The sequence below is a fragment of the Sapajus apella genome, unplaced genomic scaffold (genome assembly GCF_009761245.1).
Source record: "Sapajus apella isolate SASKATOON/1434 unplaced genomic scaffold, GSC_monkey_1.0 scaffold47, whole genome shotgun sequence".
NCBI classification, from domain to species: Eukaryota; Metazoa; Chordata; class Mammalia; order Primates; family Cebidae; genus Sapajus; species Sapajus apella.
The window spans coordinates 14,365,980-14,384,487 of NW_022436987.1; the positions used below are offsets into that span (position 1 = coordinate 14,365,980).

Consider the following 18,508-nt stretch of genomic DNA (forward strand, 5'->3'; position numbering starts at 1 on the left):
AAACAGGAAATCCTTCCCCATTGCTTGTTTTTGTGAGATTTGTCAAAGATCAGATGGTTGTAGATGTGTGGCATTGCTTCCGAGGCCTCTGTTCTGTTCCATTGGTCTATATCTCTGTTTTGGTACCAATACCATGCTGTTTTGATTACTATAGTCTTGTAGTTAGTTTTAAGTCAGGTAGTGTGATGCTTCCAGCTTTGTTCTTTTTGCTTAGGATTGTCTTGGCTATGCAGGCTCTCTTTTGGTTCCATATGAAGTTTAAGGTGGTTTTTTCCAGTTCTGTGAAGAAGGTCATTGGTAGCTTGATGGGGATAGTGTTGAATCTGTAAATTACTTTGTGCATTATGGCCATTTTCATGATATTGATTCATCCTAACCATGAGCATGGAATGTTTCTCCGTTTGTGTCCTCTCTTATTTTGTTGAGCGGTGATTTGTAGTTCTCCTTGAAGAGTTCCTTTACATTCTTTGTTAGTTGTATTCCTAGGTATTTTATTCTCCTTGTAGCAATTGTGAATGGCAGTTCATTCTTGATTTGGCTCTCTGTAAGTCTGTTATTGGTGTATAGGAATGCTTGTGATTTCTGCACATTGATTTTGTATCCTGAGACTTTGCTGAAGTTGCTTATCAGTTTCAGGAGATTTTGGGCTGAGACAATGGGGTCTTCCAAATATACAATCATGTCGTCTGCAAATAGAGACAATTTGACTTCCTCTTTTCCTAATTGGATATGCTTTATTTCTTTTTCTTGCCTGATTGCTCTGGCTGGAACTTCCAATACTATGTTGAATAGGAGTGGTGACAGAGGGCATCCTTATCTAGTGCCAGATTTCAAAGGGAATGCTTCCAGTTTTTGCCCATTCAGTATGATATTGACTGTGGGTTTGTCATAAATAGGTTTTATTATTTTGAGATACATTCCATCAATATCTAGTTTATTGAGAGTTTTTAGCATAAAGGGCTGTTGAATTTTGTCAACGGTCTTCTCTGTATCGAGATAATCATGTGGTTTTTGTCTTTGGTTCTGTTTATGTGGTGAATTACGTTTATAGACTTGCGTATGTTGAACCAGCCTTGCATCCCTGGGATGAAGACTACTTGATCATGGTGAATAAGCTTTTTGATGTGCTGTTGCAATTGGTTTGCCAGTATTTTATTGAAGATTTTTGCATCTCTGTTCATCATGGATATTGGCCTGCAGTTTTCTTTTCTTGTTGAGTTTCTGCCTGGTTTTGGTATCAGGATGATGTTGGTCTCATAAAATGATTTGGGAAGGATTCCCTCTTTTTGGATTGTTTGGAATAGTACAAATATGGAACACTTCATGAATTTGCATGTCATCCTTGTGCAGGGACCATGCTAATTTTCTCTGTATCATTCCTGTTTTAGTATATGTGCTGCCGAAGCGAGCACATTAATTCCCTTTCTTGTTCTTTATTCTTCCTTTAACATCAGATTCCTGGCCTATGCCATCCCTGGGACTTCAACACTCCTGGCCTTGGCCTAGAGGTTTTCTGTGGGCTCATGGCTAATGAGCCATCTTTCCAGGGCAGTGGGGCTAAGTGCTGGGGTGACCATTTTGGAACCATTGTATTAGAAACCTCCTTTTTTTTTTCTTTAATTCCTTCTTTCCATCCAATTTATTTTTATTGATCACCTATTAAGTGCCAGATATAGTGAATACAGCTATGAGCAAGGCAAGGTTCCTGCTACCGTGGAGCATTAGGTCCAGTTAGAGTTAGGTAGAGACAAAGGAAACAAGCAACCATGCAAAAATATAAACCCTTTGAAAAGTAGAAAATAGAATGGTAGAATAGAAAGTGGTGAGTGTGGGGAGAAAAACAAAGCCACTTTAGATAAGCCAGAGTCAGGGAAGGCATCACTAGGAAAACAACATTTGAAGCAGGACTTGAAATGTCAGAACAGGCCAACCATACTCGACTGGTAGAAGGGGTTTCCTGCTCAGAAAACGGCACAGGTGAAGGTCCTGAGGAGGGATGGGGCTTAGCTAGTGCCCCTGTACTTCCTAATGGGAATTGCCCAGTAAAGCCACAGCTTTGCAATTCCAGCCCAGGCAAAGCAATCAGACTTCATCTTCAAGGGTTGGCTGCACTTAAGATCCTGGGTGCTGCCAGGATGTTCTTTTTGTAGTTAATTTGCTGCAACTGGCAGAGGTTAATCATGTCCACGTTCCTCAAGGACCCTGCCAAAGCTGGCCCTTCTCACAGATGCTGGTTTAAATTAGAGGGGTTGTTTGTGGAAGACTAGATTTCGCAGCGATTACCCACAAACTGGTCCTATTGCCTTGCCCTCCTGATGGGCAGGTGGAAGCATGCTGGGTGAGGCTGGCATCTATCACAAGCAGTAGATGCTTGTTCTTGCCAGTGCAATGATAAAGGAGCCCATCGGCTCTCCTCCTAAACCTGTGTGGGCTCCTACAGCAGCCAGAATGCCAGTCAGACCCGTTGGTTTCCCATCCAAGGTGCTCCATGCCCGGCCCCAGCCTCGCTCCTGCCTCTTCCTTGCTGTGCACACTCCTGCTCCTCTCTACACCTTTGCCTGCCTTGTCTCTGTACCTGCAGGAGAAGCTCTACTCATTTTTCCAGGCTATGCTCAGATTCTACCCCCTATACAAGCTCCTCCTCAGACACCCCTGGGGAATTTCATGTTTTCTTCCCCATTCTTCTAGTTTCTCTTTGCACATAAGCCCTTTAAGGTATTGGTCATCATCTATACTGTGTTGGGGAGACTGAGTTCCTACAAAAGTGGGAGCTCCTGATGGCTAGGGATCCACGTCATTTGTCTCTACAGCTCCAGGGCCTAGCATGGGCTTCAGCATCTCATTCATTCAGTCATTCATTCAACAATTGTGTGTTGAAGATCACAGTACCAGGTACTATAAGAGGTAAGGGATTCATAGCTGTGGACAAGGTGTGTTCCCTACTTTTAATTTGCTCCTAGCCTAGAGGCCATTGTAAAAGGGATCAGACCCACTTGGCCAGAGCCTGAGCATCCTTGCCAGATTCTGATGCAAAAATCTGTTTCAAGCTACTTCAAACTTTTACAGTTCTTGAAGTCATAGAGAGGCTCTTAGCTGAATCCAAGGCAAGTGAACAGATTTCCCATCTGCAGGGTATTTTGAAACAGCTCTATTCTTACTCATGTTTTATTTGTTTGTTTTTCTATTACAAAAATAATGCATACTAATTGTAGAGAATGTGGGGGGAAATACAAATCACCCATAATTCCACCACCCAGAAATAACCATTGTTGCTATTTTTGTATGCTGAGAGAGTTATTTGGGAATATTACTTAGAAATTGCTATAATATATAATTGCTGTTTATTAATTTATGCAAATATATGAATATGATTTGCTTGTATATATTTAGCTTGTTGTAAAACTTACACATTCCAGCGCCTGGAAATTTCAAAGATCTGCTGCTCCCAAAGAGAGCTCTTAAACCTAACTCTGTTATGGTCCTTTTCATATGAATAACATATCTTTCCCTCCCTATCATCTCACCCAGTCTGTGTGCTTCAGAAGGGCAGCCTGAACCGTTCTCATCATTCCCTCTTGAGCACACAGTAGAGAGCAGACACACAACATTGGATGGAAAGGATGTGTCTGTGGCCCAGGGAAGGTGACCTGGGGTCCTTCCATTTGGCTATCTTAGGGTGAGTGGTGCTGGTCATATATTTCTAAGGACAGCTCCCCCTTCTCTACTGTGTTCACTAAGGAATTAAAGTATCTTACAGCAGGAATTTTCTTTTCATCAAGGAATCCCCAGGTGCCAGGAAGTGACTGGCACAAAGAAAGCCCTTAATCCACGTTTGTAAAAGCCCGAATGGCCTAAATAACACCACTGTTTTGGAAAACAGTGTGCATGGATTATCACCACAGCCCTATGACATGGGTCTAACAGTATCTTTATCACATGAGGAAACTGAGGCTCAGAGAGGTTAAGCAGTTTGTCCAACATCAGTGTGTTGCCTAGCTGGTGAAAGCCGAATGCGTGGTCAGCCTCCATCAGCACTCTATTTGCTTCCTTCATGGGGCTGCTTTTCAGATACCTGTCCTCAGATACACACCAGGTGAAGGAACCTGTTGGCTGGCGCCTCTTCACTTTTCTAAGACTGGGTGAAATGCCACAAATGTGGGGCCGCTGACAGGGAAGATCTGCCACGTGGGCACAGCCATCTGTGTGACCCACCTGGCCTCTGGGCCCTGACCCAGCCCCTCCTGGGCTGCTTAGATGCGCAGTCTCACCACTTCTCCCTCTGTGTCCTTCACCACTATCTTTTTCACAGCTCTATTTCCCCTCTTGTCAACAGACCTCTCAACAAAATGTTTTCCATCACTGCTGCCTATTTTTAGCTCCTTTATCGGAGTTATTTCCTTTGGTAAATAGCTTCCTGGCATGGGGTGAGCAGCCTAACTCGGGTGCCAGCAAGCACTGTGTGGATGGGGGTGTGGGTTGGGTGGGCATCTGGGGTGAGAGGGAAGAATTGAGGAACCATGAGCCAGGCCCCACCTTTTGGGGCTGCTTTCTGCTCCGATGGTGGCAGCCGCAGCAGAAGCAAGATGCTCATTCATTCCATTTCAATTTGTTAAAACCATTCTTTGAGAAGGAAGCATGTGCACAGGCCTCGGAAGCAGACAATCAGCGACAGGCACCCAAAATAGACTCAAAATCAGCAGCATTTTGTTTTGCTCAAGGCTTTTCATGCCTGCAAGGGAAGGAAAGAAAGGATCCAGAGCATTTTCTGCTTCCAAACACACATCTATTTTACAATAAGACAAATGACTCGTATTCCTGCTATTAAATCCAGCAGCATCCCCTCCCCACCACCTCTTCTCTGAAGCCCTCGCCAGCATTTCCTTTTGTGGCTGCAAGAGAAGCAAATAGCAGTTCACGCGTCTCCAGTGCAGAGTGCTTCTGCCTCCTCCAGCTCTGCCTGCAAGTTGGGCTTTTACAAGCTGAGATTTTCATAAATTAACGCTGCGCGTGCTGCTGTAGCTGCCATAATGGCTTTCCAGAAGGTGCTGTGAGCCAGGCCCTGCTGGAGAGAAAGAGCCAGTGATTTACTTGTAGAAGGCTCTTGGCCCGAGTCAGAGGTTAAGCCAGGCAGTTGCAGATGTCCCGGGCTGCTCTCTGAGTACAACCCAATGTCATTGAGCCTCTAGAAGGGACATCAACTTGCGAGATTCCCTGGTGACCAAGGAGGCCACACATGTAGCGAGTAAGTCCCAGTGGGAGAGCAGGACTCCTGGACTCCAGTCCCAGCCCTGCCCTGTGGTGACATTGTGACATTGTCCAGCCACCATCCCCTGGAGGTCAGTTCCTCCTAGTGTACACTCTGAGTACAGTGACACCTCCCATTTGTAGTACTTATTTAACACTTATTTGTGAAATATGTTGACCATGTAGGTCAGGGGTCTGCATACTTAGGCTCACGTGCCAAATCTGGCTACAGCATTGATTATACATTATCTATGGCTGTTTTTGCACTACAGGGTGAGGTTGAGTAGTTGCCATGCAGAGCGGATGGCCCCAAAGCCTAAAATATCTACCGTCTGGCTCTCAACAGGAAAAGTTTGCTGCCTCTGGTCTAAGTGGTGAGTCCCAGCAGAGCAGAAACCCCTCTGAGAGGTTTAGGAACCCGTCACACACCCAAGATTACTCAGCTAGTAAGTGGCCTAAAAGTAAATGCGTGTGTGTGGAAGTTTCAACATCCAGGACTATCAGGGAAGTTATCAGTGGAATGTGTACAAGTAGAGCCAGAATTTGGCAAAAAAGAAATCTCTCCCAAAAAATAAAAGCTGTATGATGTGTACGTTGGTGGGTAAGCTTAGTGCCTGACCTAATGTTTCTGAGCAAGGAGTCTATTCAGGCAGACTGTCTACCACTTCTGAGCTGTGTGGCCTTCGGAAAGTTTTTAACCTCTCTGAGCCTCGGTTGTCTCAATTGTCAAATGGATATATTGAGACCTATTTTGCAGGATTGTTATGAGAATTCAGCATGATAATGTAGGTAATGCTTAACACTGTTCCTGGCAAATATTAGGGATTCTCTCCCGGGCCTGGTTTCCCTCACTGGTTCCCACTGGTAATGACAAGCCCTTCCTTGGTCTTCATCTGTCTGTCCTTCATAACAGCTCAAGTAGCAGGACAGAGAGGGAGAAAGGGCCCCTTTAGTCATGGGTGGCAACTGAGGGTAGAGATTGAAGTGTTTTAGAATCACTAGACCTAAGTTGAAATCTTGGCCCTGCTACTCACTGAGCCAAGTCACATTCAGTATCTTGATTTACCTCTCCAAGGCTTGCTTTCTCTTCCGGAAGACAGGAAGGAAATAGACACTTCGTTGTAAGGCACTAACTAAGATTAAATGCAATGATATGTGTCAGACATTTAGAACAGGACCTGGAACCCAGTAAGATTAAATAGCAATCACCAGATAAATGTTAGTTGTTATTCCCCTCCTACATGACCTGGTCTAGATAGATTCTTGCTTTTCTGGAATTCTCATGAGAATGGTTGGCTTTGAGCATCTCTAGGCCCCTCTTGCACCCCATCTTGGGGACAGGAGGCTCTGAGAAGGACTCTGTCCTATCTCACTTAAGTGGAAAATACTATAAAACCCAGAGGCCCAGCACATTAAACTGACCCAGCTATGATCTTGGCATGGGCACCAGTGTCATTGAAAATATGTGTTTTCCATTTTTTTACCAGTACTATGCTGTTTTGGTTTCTGTAGCCTTGTAGTATCGCTTGAAGTCAGGTAGCGTGATGCCTCCAGCTTTGTTGTTTTTGCTTAGGATTGACTTGGCTATGTGGGCTCTCTTTTGGTTCCATATGAAGTTTAAGCTGTTTTTTTCCAGTTCTGTGAAGAGGGTCATAGGCAGCTTGATGGGGATAGCATTGAATCTGTAAATTACTTTGGGCAGTATGGCCATTTTCACAATATTGATTCTTCCTAACCATGAGCATGGAATGTTTTTCCATCTGTTTGTGTCCTTTCTTATCTCCTTGAGCAGTGATTTGTAGTTCTCCTTGAAGAGGTCCTTTACATTCTTTGTTAGTTGTATTCCTAGGTATTTTATTCTCTTTGTAGCAGTTGTGAGTGGGAGTTCATTCATGATTTGGCTCTCTGTTTGTCTATTATTGGTGTATAGGAATGCTTGTGATTTTTGCACATTGATTTTGTATCCTGAGACTTTGCTGAAGTTGCTTATCAGTTTCAGATTTTGGGCTGAGACAATGGGGTCTTCTAAATATACAGTCATGTCATCTGCAAATAGTGACAATTTGACTTCCTACTTTCCTAATTGAATATGCTTTATTTCTTTTTCTTGCCTAATTGCTCTGGCTAGAACTTCCAATACTATATTGAATAGGAGTGGTAAGAGAGGCCTTGGAGGCAATGCCACACATCTACAACCATCTGATCTTTGACAAACCTGACCAAAACAAGCAATGGGTAAAGGATTCCCTGTTTAATAAATGGTTTTGGGAAAACTGGCTAGCCATGTGCAGAAAGCAGAAACTGGACCCCTTCCTGACACCTTATACTAAAATTAACTCCAGATGGATTAAAGACTTAAACATAAGACCTAACACCATAAAAACCCTAGAAGAAAACCTAGGCAACACCATTCAGGACATAGACATAGGCAAGGACTTCATGACTAAAACACCAAAAGCATTGGCAACAAAAGCCAAAATAGACAAATGGAATCTAATTAAACTCCAGAGCTTCTATACAGCAAAAGAAACAATCATTAGGGTGAACCGGCAACCAACAGAATGGGCAAAAAATTTTTGCAATCTTCCCATATGACAAAGGGCTAATATCCAGAATCTACAAAGAACTAAAACAGATTTACAAGAAAAAAACAACCCCATCAAAAAGTGGGCAAAGTATATGAATAAGCACTTTTCAAAAGAAGACATATATGAGGCCAACAAACATATGAAAAATGCTCAATCATCACTGGTCATTAGAGAAATGCAAATCAAAACCACATTGAGATACCATCTTGTGCCAGTTAGAATGGTGATCATTAAAAAATCTGGAGACAACAGATGCTGGAGAGGATGTGGAGAAATAGGAACACTTTTACACTGTTGATGGGAGTATAAATTAGTTCAACCATTGTGGAGGACAGTGTAGTGATTCCTCAGGGACCTAGAAATAGAAATTCCATTTGACCCAGCAATCCCATTACTGGGTATATATCCAAAGGATTATAAATCATTCTATGATAAAGACACATGTACACATATGTTCATTGTGGTGTTTTAGAAACATTGAAGTCATGTAGGAGGGGAATAACAACTAACATTTATCAGGTGCTTGTAAACACATATGAACTCTTTACAATAGCAAAGACCTGGAACCAGCCCAAATGCTCATCAATGATAGAGTGGACAGGGAAAATGTAGCACATATACACCATGGAATACTATGCAGCCATAAAAAACGATGAGTTTGTGTCCTTTGTAGGGACATGGATGAATTTGGAAATCATCATTTTCAGCAAACTGACACAAGAACAGAAAATAAAACACCGCATGTTCTCAATCATAGGCGGGTGTTGAACAATCAGAACACGTGGACACAGGGAGGGGAGCATCACACACTGGGGTCTGTTGAGGGGGGACTAGGAGAGGGACAGCAGGGGGTCGGGAGCTTGGGGAGGGATAACATGGGGAGAAATGCCAGATATAGGTGACGGGGGATGGAGGCAGCAAACCACATTGCCATGTATTACCTATGTAACAATCCTGCATATTCTGCTCATGTACCCCAGAACCTAGAGTGAAATAAGATATGTGTGTGTGTGTGTGTGTGTGTGTGTGTGTGTGTTTTCCTAGGTAAGACCTCTAATTGGACAATTATATGTCTTCTGACCTTATACAGACTTTATGACTTTGAAAGCTGTTAAACCAAAAGCTCTATGAATGGGATATATTTATTTCTGTGGCACTCTGACTCATGTTGTTGATCCAACTTGGGAGTGGGGCTTCCATGACTTGCTAATTTCTCTTTGCCAGGTAGTTGTTACTGTGCATGCACCGTTGGAGAGCCACAGCCAGTCGTCATTGAAGCCCAGAAGAAGGGCTTCTGGCTGCCTAAAAGACTGTCCTGTACCAAGATTGATTTCCCAGGAAAAGAATATGGTGCTTGGGAATTTCTCTGTGAGGCATTACATTTTTCTCTAAAACATTGAAAATTCATTTTATCAGGGTTTTTTAATCCTCATAGAAAACTCTTATGGTCTGGGTTGAAAGCATCTGACTTCAAAGAAGGGTGGATTCCTGCCTGATGAGCATTTCCTTTGGGTACCAAATTCCAAGAACTCTTCTGAAAGTAAGTAATGGAGCTACAAAGACACTTCCAAATCAAAGTCACAATGAGACTGACTGCACACAGAAAATGTGTTAATTAGGATAACACAAGCTTCTATAACAAAAAGGTACTGCAATGTATAAAGGTGCAAACACAATAGAAATTTAGTTCTCATTCACATTTTAGTCCAAGGCTAACATTTCTGGTCAGTGAATAGCTCTACTCCATCCCATGATTCAGGAATCCAGGCTCGTTCCATCTTAAGATTCCACTGTACTAAGAAAGAGAGGGCATAGATTATGGAGTTCAGTTAGCTCCAGTAAGGGAAATGTGCCAAAATTGAGGCCATAAAAAATTAAATGTGATATGTAAATAGAGTGCCAATGGGTCTGGTACCTGGTCAACCATGAGGACTGTCATTATCTTTGTCTGTAAATCTCCTACCCTTAGATCAGTGTGTAGCATGTAATAGGTGCTCAGTAAATGTTTGTGAAGAGAATGAATGAATAAACTACCAGTTCTCTTCCCTTCTTCCCTGACTTGGGTCACCTAACAGAAAGGCCAAATTCCTGGTCAATTATTTTGGGCCACTTCAAAGATTCATCTGTTGGGCCCAGAGTCCAGTGGTTAGTCAAATGTTCCTCCTCTTGCCCCCACAAAATCCAGAATTAGTTACTCATCCATTTTATAAATTGCTTTCATTGAAGAGAAATTTAAAATTATATACATTTGGGAGTATCCAAAGCAATCTTGTGTATGGGTGTTGTACCTAAGGATCTCTGATTAGCAGTTCCCTTAGAGGGCATCAAGGCCCACAACTGCAGAAATGACCCAGCTCATGAGCCAACCCACTTGGCAGTGGCTTCCTGGAGTTGAATTCTGAAGGCAAGCATGCTGTGATTGATTAGTAATGTCTGCCATTGGCAGAGAAAAGGAAAAAAATAAGCAAAGTCCTGTGTAACTTGCTGGATCCTAATATATATAGGGCAGGCATTCAAAAACAAGAAGTGGTACACAACTACCATTAGAGACATAGGTTGGAGGGCCTAGGAGGTCACTGGAGGCAGAATGAAAACGGTTAGAAAATGGTGGAAGGTGTACTGGAAAATTATTTTAGAAATAGAGAATTTAAGAGAGCTAACTGCTAGGAACTAAGCAACTATTGCAACTACCTCTGAGAAAAAAGAAAGGAGTGAGAGCATGGGGTGTGATGTGATTTGGAATCTGAGACTGACATGCTTCCTGCTGGGCTTCTTCAACCTCATTTGTGCCAGGTTAGAGCAGGGGAAAGGAACCTGCTGTCCTTGCCCATTGTTTATTTCCATGTACCACGAGGTAGTTGCATGAACTCAATGGGCAATAGGTAGATGGCAGTGGCTCTCCTAGGCCTCTGGGATGCCTCCCATGGAGATCTGGGCACAGAGGATGCTGTCCAGCCCCTGAGCACCATGACTCACCATATCTGGTGCTTCCTCTGTGCCTCCATTGTGCTGGCTGCTGGTGGTCCAGAGACATTGAATCATGGCCCCTAACCCAGGTGAACTCACAGTCTAGAGGGAGATGAAGTCCTATATTTCTTGGATCCTAGGATGATATTGGTTTCAAAACAGCTTAGCTGTTTAATGACAGCATTTTAGGAAGGAAAAAAACAACAACAAACAAACAAAAAAAACCTCCCAGCTTAACCAGAAGCAGATTGTAGGAGCTATCCTGATTTTACCAAAGTAAAAATGGGACCACCTGCATGTTTTTTAAATCAAGGAAATAAATTCAATCAGTGATTATAGTACAGGGTGATCTGTGCTGTGATGTGGAGACTGCCGGGGAAGGTTGTGGTTGATTCTGTCTTTCAAGGGAGATCAGGAAGGTCAGGGCCCTGGAAAAGGAACATCTGAGGAGGAATACACCAGGCTGACAAAGTGAGAAGGGGGTTCCCAGCAGTGGGAATGGCATGGTCAAAGGAACAAGGCATATCCATAGCAAGAGTATGTGCCGGTGAGCCTGGATAGACAGACAGACAGACAGACAGACAGACAGGCAGGGTGCAAATGGTGAAGGGCCTCTACTTATCTAGAGCAGCAGGTGGGAAGTGAGGTTCCTGCCAAGAGAGAGCCACAGCAGTTTCAGAACGGGGGCCCAGAAGCCGATCAGCCATCACAGCCCCATCTCCTTCAGCTGCTCCCAGCGTGGGAGCACAGATGCTTGGTAACCAAGGGATGGTCTATTTAAAGTCACCTGTGAGTTGGTTCGAGAAGGCTCACTGCAGGGTAGAGAAGGAGAGAGGGAAGGGGATGTCAGGAGGAAGAATCACCCGAGAGGGCTCAGGAGGTGGGATTCCAGCCTTGGCTCAGCCCTGAGCTCACTGTAGGGCCTGGGGCAAATTTCTGCCTCTTTCTGTGCCTCAACTTCCTCAATCTCGTGTAGTGGTAAATTGTCAGGCTCAGGAGCCAGCTGTGTGGGTCCCAAGCTGGGCTTCCTCACTTGTGATCTTCATGCACTGGTCAAATTACTTAACCACTGTGCCTCCATTTTCTCCTCTGTAAAACTGAGATAATAATAGTACCTACATTTTAGACTTGCTGCAAGGATTAGATGAGGTAATGCATATAAAGCATTTATAACGGTGCCTGGCACACGCTAAACACTCAAAATCAGCTATTTTAAAAATTATGATATGATGATGGTGTTGGACTGGCTTAGTGGTTTTTAAATCTTAATCCTTAGAACCTTTCTCCTAACATGTTTGGAACTTCAGTGGGTAAAAGGTCACACTGAGCAATTCTGGCTGGAAGGTGGAGACCCTGAGCCTTGCCCCTTTAGCACCCCTCTTACCAGGGCTGCCTCCCAGCTCCCTGTACCCCAGGCACCTCTGCAAAACCTTTAAGCTCCAGGAAACCTAGACTGAAAGCAATCGTCCCAGAGGATCTCGGAGGTCACTTTCAGTTGCTCCTTTTAATCCAATTCTCCTGAAGCTTGAGTTTACAGTTGGAAAAGCTGTCTTTTACGGTTCAAAATCCATTTTCCAAAAGCATTAACTGAGCCGGGCCCCGGGGGACAGTGCGGTAAAGGCAATCAAAGCAGATATGGAGATGTGAGGAAGGTATTCGAGCAACAATCAGACTGCAAAGCCCACAAACAAGCAAATACCACCATTATGTTTTTTTTTTTTTTCCTTTAAGTCAGTACATTTTTATTCAAGAAACTTTACATGTTGTGATTCATTCCACTGCCCATCAGGGTCACCCTAGTCCCTCTAAAGCTTGAGTCAAGATTTATCTTCAAGATAGGCCTTTCTAAAGAGATTCATGCTTAAGCCACTGTTATTCTGTCAGACAGCCTTATCATAATTTTCTTGGTTTGGCTTCTTTTGTCTCCACTAGAATACAGACATACTGATAAAATACTTTAAAAACTTCCTACCTAGAATCTTTGGGGTCTACTTCGTCAAATAATTCACTTTAGGGCTCTAGAAGTTGAATTGTAGAAAGCATATTGCTGTTTTGGCTAATGAGCAAAAATGTGTTATTCTTTAATATTTTTCTAATGTTGAAGTTGTGTTGCATCCATTTTCACTCATGACCTTAGCAGAAATGTTGCAGGTCTCATTGTCACCATTGTGATGCGTTTGCTGTGATGCAAGCATAGCCAATCTCAAGGTAGCTCCATTAACCATCTCTGGATGGCATGATCAACAGTGCCTATTCTCCTTGAGAATGGGACGTTACATTCACAGTTTTTAGGATAAGCTATGCAGATGTGACTGCCTTCATTTGCCACAGTCCAGGATAGTTTTTTAATTCTTTGTCTCTAGACAGTCAGGTGCTGTCATTGCCCTATGTGCAGTGTGCCATGGTTGTCTCTTCTCTGCTTAGGAACTGTCTTATTTCCTCACCTCTAATCCCTACCACAGGACCTGAGGAAAGCAGATGAGCAACAAATCAATATTGGATCTGTCAAAGGGAACTGAATATGGCACCCCTATGTGGCCTATTCCAAGCTGGATTCAATGATTACCCAAACAGATATAGATCCTGACCATGCAGATGTTAATGTCTGGGGGTGGGGGGTGAGGGGAGATCAATTAGTGTAAGTGTGATAGGGATCAGGACTTGAAAGATAAAATTCCAAAGTCCAGAACAACCCCTGTGGGACCGTAGAACCCACAAAAGGTAGGAATTTGCCTTCAGGATCTGCTAGAGCTGAGCCTTGGGATAACCCTGAAAAACTTCATCCTGAGATCCTGAAATGGAAGATCTCTGCTTCCTGGGACCCCAAGACCCACTGCAGAAGTCTACCTGGCTTTCCAGTATATACAGAAGGCTGGCTGCTTGTTATGTACGCTGTCGTAATTACACATGCACTTTGGACGTTGGCCATTCAGCTTCCAAGGCAGGCTATGTAGGCCACAATGAGCAAAAGCTAAGGATACAAGCCCAATCCACAGTTAAGTCCTGACCCCATCATATTTATTGATCTTCCCTCTCAGAATAACATCTGCATGGCCAGCATCCACATATGTTTCGATGATCATTGAATCTAGCTTGAAGTAGGCCACATAGGGATGTCCATATTCATCCCTTTGATTGATTCAATATTGATTTGTTGCTCATTCAGAGCCTATCTGCGTTGACTGTCCTCTGCTTTTCCTTCATCTACATCTTCCTCTGGTCACATGCCAGCTGCTTCAGCCGCCTGGGACTTGTCACTGTTCTCTAATTCTACTGCTTAATGATCAGGTTCTCTCACCTGGAATATCCTTTCCTGCATTGCTGCCTCCTTCCACACCTACTAAGCTCCTACTCAATCCTCAAAACAATTCCAAATGCCATCTCCTCTAGGAAGGCTTCCTAGACCACCTCAGAATTTTTTATTCCTCCCTTTCCTGTCCTCCCGTAGAACTTACACAGCATGTGACATTCCACTTGAATTTGAATTATATTTTTGTCATTGCCCCCATTATGTTGTAAAGCTTGATGTGAGCAAAGATTTTTATCTTACCAGCCTTCCTACTTGAATGTTTGGGGGAAGTCCATGAACTTGGGCTTTTTAATTCCTAGGTCTCTCTGGGTATGCAAACTTAGACATGTGATCTAATATGTCTGAGTTTCACTATTCCCATGTGTAAAATATGGATTTTTAAAAAATACCGTTTTATCACCAGTTTATTATGAGCATTAACTAAGATGACTTGTATGAAGTAAAAATGAAAACAAAACAATAGTAATAAGAGCTGATGTTGACTAAGTGCTCATTTAGGCACTGCTGTAAGCTCTTTACAAGTAGCTCATTTAAAACATTTCTTAAAATTTTGAAATACTGATCGATTTGCAGGAAGTTGCAAAGATAGTACTGAGAGATCCCATGTAAAGATAGATCTGGGAGGTCCCTTTCACCTGGTTTTCTCCAGTGGTTACATGTTACATGATTATAGTACAGTATCCGAACCAGGCAATTGACTGGGTGAGTATAGTTCTGTGTCCCTTTCTCACTTGTGTAAATCTGTGAGAATCTTACACAGTCACCACCACAATCAAGATACAGAACTCTCCCATCTCCACAAAGATCTCCCTTGCGTAGCCCCTTCAAAGTGACACCCACCCTTCTCCCTTCTGCCACTCCCAGCCCCTGGCAACCAACTATTAGTATGTTTTCCATCTGCAAAATTTTGTCATTTCAACAGTGTTGTCTAAGTGGAATAACAAAGTATGTGACCTTTTAAGATTGGCTTTTTTTTCCCACTCAGCGTAATGCCTTTGAAATCCATTCAAGTTGTCTGTCAATAGTTCATTCCTCTGTTCTTGGTGAGTTATGTTCCTTGGATAGGCCACCAATATGCCACTGATATACACCAATATACATGATGACATGACTGATACATGACTGATAGACCATGGTTTAACCAGAAAAAATATCTGGGTTGTTTCCAGTTTTTGGCTTTGGTGTATAATGCAGCTATAAATATTTGTGTATAGATTTTTATTTGAATATAAGTCTTCATCTCACTGGGATATATGCTTGAGCGGGGGTGGCCTTTGTTGAGTTATATGGTTAGTATATGCATAGTGTTTTAAGAAGGAGTCACACTGTTTCTGAGAGTGGCTGTACCATTTTACATTCCCACCAGCAATGTATGAGTGATTCAGTGTTTCTATATCTTTGCTGGCATTTGGTGTTGTCACTGTTTTATCTGTTCTAAAAGGTATGTAGTGACATCTTATCATGGTCTGACTTTGCATCTCCCTAATAGCTAGTAATGTTAAGCATCTTTTCACTGCTTGCCATCTGGATATTCTCTTCAGTAAAATGTCTCTACATATCAGTTACCCATCGTCTGATTGGATTGTTCATTTGTTTTTTAATGTGGAGTTTTGAGTATTCTTTATATATGCTAGATAGATATGAGTCCTTTGCCAGCTATGGGATTCACACAATTACCTCATTTAATCCTCTCAACAACTCATGAAGAGGACTCTAGGATTATCCCAATTTAATAGATGAGGAAGTTGGGACAGTGAGAGGTTAGCACTGTGTGTGGCACACCGCAGGTTTCCAGGGAAAAATCACAGTGAGTTTCATGCAGATGGAGCTCAGACCAAAGGTACGGCAGCTCAGGGTACCTTGGTGGAATGGTGGGGCTGTTGGAGATAAGGAAAAGGAGCTGAAAGTGAAGGCCAGCAATGAGTAGAGGAATTTCATACCAGGCCATCCGTCCATTTAACAGGTTGAGGAGTTGAGGTACAAGCACTAGAATAGATTTCTACCTGTCTGGAAGTTTCATTAAGTCTGTGAAAATTGTGTCTCTTTTCAACTGCATTCTACCTTTCTCCTGTGCAGCAAGGTTTGATGGTAGCTGGCCAGTTTCTACTAAGGGGACTTTTTTTTTTTTTTTTTTTTTTTTTTAAGAAGGGATTCCTCCCATTCCTTCTCTTTCCAGGGCACTTAGGAGCAGGCAGCAGCTGTCATGGAAAGCACGGGAACAGGATGCTGCTGTCATGGAAAGCACAGGAGTCAGAATGCCAGTTGTCTGTCCCAGCATGGTAGTGAATAGTGTGGGAATTGAGTGCAAATAATTTCCCTACGCTTTCCATCTCCATATCTGTAAAATGGGAGTAACAGCAGTAGCTAGCTGGCAGAGTGGTTGTATAGATTAAATAGAGAGGAGAGGTGGGGAACAAGGGCGTTTGTAACACTTGGGTTCAGAGTGGAACTCGTTCCTTTCCAGCTATGTAAACTTGAGCAGGGTGCTTAACTTTTCTAAGCCTCACTTTTCTTATCTGAAAGATGGGGACAATCACAGTTCCTACTTTATTGGCTTGGTGTGAGGATGAAATGAGATATTGCACATAAAGCACTTGCACAGATCCTCTCAAGATGAACATGATTAATAATAACTAACATCTCTCAAGAGTTTACTTTGTGTCAGAATCTGCTTAAGTTCATCAAAATTAAGATTAAACACCAAGACAAGGACTTAGGTGCAAGAAATTTATATGGGAGGGGATCCCAGGAAGCAATGTGAGAGAGCAGGGAAGTGCGATGGAAGGGGTTGTTCTGGTGGGCAATAGGGGCTCAGTGCTACTGGGCACCCTCTTAGAGAATGTGAGAAATGCCCCTCAGAATCTCCACTGTAGTGTTTATCCACCATCTTCCAGGCCTCATTGGTGGAGGATCATTCCTGGGGCATTCATTCCACCATCTTTGACCTGCTCTGTGCTTGAGCTAAGCATATAACCATGACCAGGGAGAATCCTCAGGAGAAAGACTCAGGAAGGCATTGGCGCATACAAGGAACTGAACTACTGGGGCTTTGGGGTTGGCTGAGGGGAAATTGATGAGCGCTAGCAGTGTCTGCTACACCGCTTTAAGCACTTTAGAATATTAACTCATTTACCTCATGCAACAATACTACGAAATGTTCTATTATTATCCCCATTCTATAGATGAGGAAACTGTGACACAGAGGGGTTTCATAACCTGATCAAGGTTCTCCAATCAGTCTGATTTCAGAGCCTGCATTCTTTTTGTATTTTTATTTTTTGAGACAATATCTCACTCTGTTGTCCAGGCTGGAGTGCAATGGCATGATCATGACTCACTGCAGCCTCAACCACTCGGGCTCAAGTGATTCTCCCACCTTAGAGCCTCCCAAGCAGCTGGGACCACAGGCACACACCACCATGTGCCGCTAATTAACAAAAAAATAAATTTGTAGGGGTCTCGCTATGTTACCCAGGCTAGTCTCAAACACCTGGACTCAAGCAATCCCACCACCTTGTTCTCCCAAAGTGCTGGGATTACAGGCATGAGCCACCATGCCTGGCCAGAGCCTGCAGTCTTAACCACTGGCTTTTGAGAAGTTTTGACCATAATTCTCAGTAAAAAATATATTTTACATTCATCTCCCAAACACACATAAACTAAAGAAATAAAAGTTTCCTAAAGCAATGCTCATCTGTACCACGTGCAATACACTCTGAAATTTTCTGGGTTTTTTTAATCACATTATTTTTAAAATGGTATTAGTCACTCACTAAATTGTTTTCATAACCCAGTAATGGGCTGCAACCCCCGGTTTTGGAAAAGACAGTGCTCTAAAATTCTATTTTATAGGACAATGTTGATGTTATAAGGCTGGCATGGGGACTGGTATGGGGCAGGTGCCCAGAGAAGGTTGGTTTCCTTGTGTGCCCTTTTTGGCAAACCACAGCCTGTGAGCCGCTACCTTCTAGGCTTGCATACGGAGGCCTGGGCTGGACCTAGCACATTTCTTAAATCCTAGGCTTGCCCCAGTGGGATCTGCTCAGCCCCCTCTCTCGGGATGGGCACCAGCTTGGGCTGTGACCTTCAATTCACCGGCTCCCCAGAAGCCAGCTCCTCCTTGGGAGGTGAGGTTATACCCTGTCTCCACAACATTGTCACTTCCTTCCCCTGAGTCTCTCTGTGTGAGGATTGTTCCCCTAATCAGGATGGAGACGCAGTTCATTACAAGCTGGTGAGGCAACGGCTCTGTGCTCCAGGCCCGAGACAGGCTGTCTGGGAGCTTGGCCAGCCTCCCACTGCCCCGGACACCAGGGCAGTGGCCTCAGAGCAGAGCCAGCTCGCTGGGTTTGTCTGCCCCCTTCCCAAGGGACACAGGCAGACAGACGCTGTTTGCAGA

General features: G+C 43.4%; 2 non-coding genes across 2 annotated transcripts; both read right to left on the reverse strand.

The window, feature by feature from the left end:
* Nucleotides 1-1,305: 1,305 nt before the first annotated feature.
* On the reverse strand, nt 1,306-1,412 carry LOC116525376. The gene has a single exon (XR_004257661.1). It is a non-coding gene; the product is annotated as a U6 spliceosomal RNA (small nuclear RNA).
* Nucleotides 1,413-12,939: 11,527 nt separating this feature from the next.
* LOC116525394 lies at nt 12,940-13,072 on the reverse strand. Its single transcript, XR_004257677.1, has one exon. It is a non-coding gene; the product is annotated as a small nucleolar RNA SNORA1 (small nucleolar RNA).
* Between the last annotated feature and the right edge of the window lie 5,436 nt (nt 13,073-18,508).